Below are 4,223 nucleotides of genomic sequence, written 5' to 3' on the forward strand. Positions count from 1 at the left end.
CACCCTGACTGAGATTATGCGTCAGAAGGATGATGTGGCCCTTGCAGAGATGTTGAACAGGATCTGTGTGAAAGAGAAGTCAGATGAGCTGTCTGAAGCAGACAGAGCTTTGCTGTCACAGGCTGTCACTGAATCAGCACTTTGTCCAACTGATGCCCTGCACATGTCTGTAACTAATAAACACGTTGATTCACACAACTCAGCAACATTAGCTCTGCTCCATTCTTATGTCAGAAACATTGATGCAGATGACTACAAAAAGGACCCATAAACTGGCTGAATGACAAGACAAAGTAAACCATTTAAAGGAGGCAGAAATCACTTACTAGATACACTAAATGTTGCTGAGAGTGCTTGTGTCATGCTCATCAGGAACATAGACATGTCTCAAGGATTGGTGAATAGTTCTTTCTCCACACTAGTCAGGGTACTAACCTCTTGAGAAAATGGTCGTGAACATGTCACTATGCTGGGGCTCAGGATGGATGATGAAACAGCTGGAAGGAACTTTTGTAATAGAACACCAGGAGGACCTGATGATCTAGTGTACATTTAGAGAGCAGAGGAGAATCTGAAACAGAAGGAGTGGCACACAGACAGTTTCCTATTAAACTTGCCTTTGCTTGTACAATACATAAGGTTCAAGGCATGACAAGGAAATCAGCTGTAGTGTCACTAAATCACATTTTTGAACCGGGCTTATGTTGTTATCAGCAGAGTGGCCTCTCTCTGTGGACTACACATGCTGGATCTGGATGAGAGGAAAATATATGCCAACCCAGAAATCACTGAAGCCCTAGAGACCATGAGACAAGTCAGCTTGAGTGACATGATGCCTCTTCTTCATATCAAACAAACACTGAGCAGACATGATGCCATTGCTCATCATAACTATAAGGGACTGCCATCTTATGTCAATGACATCAAAAGCCATCACTAACTGTGTCTTGCAGACTTTTCTTGCCTCACAGTAACTCACCTACAAGGCTCCTTTGTTGCAAAGAGTCTTCATTTAGAGGGCTACAACATGTTTAAACACAAAAGACCCCTCTCGTACACGAACGTTCCACAAATGGCTAACAGAGGAGGTGGTGGAGTTGCTGTTTATGTGAACAAAAAGAGATGGGATTTGGATGTGTTTGAGGCGTGGTCTTTGTTCCCAAACCTAGTTTATAAAACTACATTAAAAAGTATGTTTTTTTTTGTTTTGTTTTGTTTTTTAATTCCCTTAGTTTAAGATTTTTTTTTTTTTTACCAAACAACTGACATAAACACTGTCAGCATTACCCTTTATGTATGCTATCTGCATTAACAATTACAGGTGTGGAATAAAGCTTCTCACTTATTTTATTTCCTGCCTCTTCTCCATGTCGCTACATTAAATCTGTACTTACACCAAACACTGGCCAGGGAAGCAGCAGTTCTCCAGCTACTGGACACGTCAGAGGTCATAACTTTACAGCTCTTCACATCTTCACACTGACACTATGCTCCATTGACAGTTTTGGGCTGTGCCAACAATAGACAAATTCAACATACACTACTGACCCATGGACACAATGACGGCCTCTGAACAGTCAGGCACCAGTTGATCTCTACCTTATATCATTTAAACAATGTGTATTTATTTTGTATTTCATCACAGTTTCTGTTTCATTTTATTTATCTGTCTTTTTTTTCTTTATTTGTCTTTTTCATTCTATCCTTCCGTTTCCCTCATTATCTGTTTTCAAACAGATAAACAACAGATACCTGTGGAGTGCTCTCTCCACAGGCATTTTGAACTGCTGCCATCAGGCAAATGTTACCACAGCATCAAATCTAGGACCAGTCGACTGCTTAACAGCTTCCTCCCATAGGCACTTAGGATACTAAACAGTTAAGCTGGACTCTCCATTCCATGCACCTTATAAATACTACACAGCACTGCACGTGGTCACTTTAAATGCTAAATGCCAATTGTCACTTTTTCTGGAAATGGTCACTGCTGATGTGTGATGTGTAAGTGTCATACTGGACTTTTAGTTTATGATTTATCGTGGGATAGTTTTATGGTTTTAGTATTTATTAATATAATGTTGGAACGACCTCCCGCAAACAGTTTTGTTTTACCTGCATTACCTTTGTATGTTTGGTGAGATGACAATTAAAGCCTGATTTGATTTGATTTGATTTGATTTGAAACATTGTCAGTTAGTTCAGTTGTGACATGCATCTGAATTAATTAACCTGAGAGACAGAACAGATTTTTGAAATAGTAATCATTAGTGTAGGGTTTCATCTCGTAGGTATCTTTACGCTCTCTACATGGGTATACTTAACCTTTGGCTAATCTAAACCTCACTGAAAAGCTGTAATATGCTGTATATGCCCACAGTTGAGACTGTGGAGTCTAAGCTTAAGGTACTGTCTTCAGAGTGCCCACAACACATAACTTGGGTAAATGAGCCTTGTCAAAAGATTTGATTGGGAAACAAACAATCCCGTGTCAGTCTGCTAACCTGAAGTCACACAAGTGACTCTAAATCCCTGTTCTTATAATGTCAAGTATAACCCTGAATTTCAGTGAGGCTCAATAAACTGAGCTGAATGTTGGTAAAACACATAACAGAAATGACATAAATGGCATGACTGCCAGTCAAGGGCTACTGGAGCTTGATGCCATGAGCTAATGGGGGTATTAGCGTACGTCTTACCTTGACCAGATGGGAAGAAGCCATGGATAGGAAGATCTCACCCTACTGCATCAAATTCCTCATTCAGTCTGTCTATGATGTCCTGCCAAGCCCATCGAACCTCTTCTGTTGGGGAAAGGTCGATACCCCAGCATGTCCCTTGTGCCAAGGAAGAGGAACTCTGGAGCACATCCTCAGCAGCTGTCCTAAAGCACTTGGAGATGGCCGCTATCACTGGCGCCATGACCAGGTGCTGAAGGCGGTTGCTGAGTCCATCAACACTGCCATCGACCAGAACAAGCGCTTGCAACCACCAAGGTGTGAAATCTCATTTGTGCGAGCAGGAGAACAACTACCTTCCTGACCGAAAGCCCAAACAGGCCTCCTGGGAACAGCGAAGGACTGGCAGCTAAGGGTGGACCTGGGAAAGCAACTTAGATTCCCTGAAAACATTGTGGAAACCAGCCTTAGACCAGACATCGTCCTGCTCTCAGAGACATCCAAGCAGGTCGTCTTGTTGGAGCTAACGGTGCCCCGGGAGGAGAGGATGGAGGAAGGCAGTGAGAGGAAGAGGGAGAAATACACGGAGCTAGTGGAGAATTGCCGCAGACGGGGGTGGCGTGCGTGGTGCTTGCCTGTTGAAGTCAGGGGAAGGGGCTTTGCAGGAAAGTCACTCTGTAAGGCCTAGAGCCTCCTGGGCATCACAGGAGCACGCAAGAGAAGAGCTATCAGTAATGCTTCCGAGGCTGCAGAGAGAGCTTCACGATGGCTGTGGATCAGGAGGGACAAGCAGTGGGCGATCGCTTCTTGGACACAGGCCGGGAACTGATCACTCCCGGTCGGGTCGCCTGGGTGACCCCCTGTGATCCTAGGTACTATCACTGATGATGTGTCCAAGAAACTGCATCACAAGATGTATGTAACAACCATTAGGCATGAAATATGTTAAATGGTGTCATTTCCCAATCCTGACAGATCTCACAATCCTTACTAAAGGTCTTGATCAACACAACATTGTCTGTGTACTGACAAAAAAAGAGAAAAATGAGAAAAGAGAATGGGTGAAAGAAGGATGTGTGTGCATTTTGTTCTGTATTTTTTTTATACTCATTTTATTTATTTGTTATTTGATAACCTCTTAATTTTAGTAGGCTATACACTTAAGAGCCTTTCTTAATATGATTTTATTTTAAATTTGTTTCCTTCAGTTAAAAAGGGGCTGCATGCAGATAAGCACAATGTTGGCCTAACGAGTTACATAATCACTCATTTAAAGGTTGATTATGTAGAATGAGCAGAATACCGCCATCTAGTGTGTCTAGATCGTAGTCGCAACTACAAAAAATAATTCCAGCAGTCGGGTTGCCAGGTTCGATGCCAAGTGTGTGAAGCCATCAGCTATAGCTATAGGTCTATATACACTGAACAAAAATATAAACGCAACACTTTTGTTTTTGCTCCCATTTTTCTTGGGCTGAACTCAAAGATCTAAAACTTTTTCTACATACACAAAAGACCATTTCCCCTCAAATACTGTTCACAAATCTG

Source organism: Epinephelus moara, chromosome 20 (assembly GCF_006386435.1).
Source record: "Epinephelus moara isolate mb chromosome 20, YSFRI_EMoa_1.0, whole genome shotgun sequence".
Lineage (NCBI taxonomy): Eukaryota > Metazoa > Chordata > Actinopteri > Perciformes > Serranidae > Epinephelus > Epinephelus moara.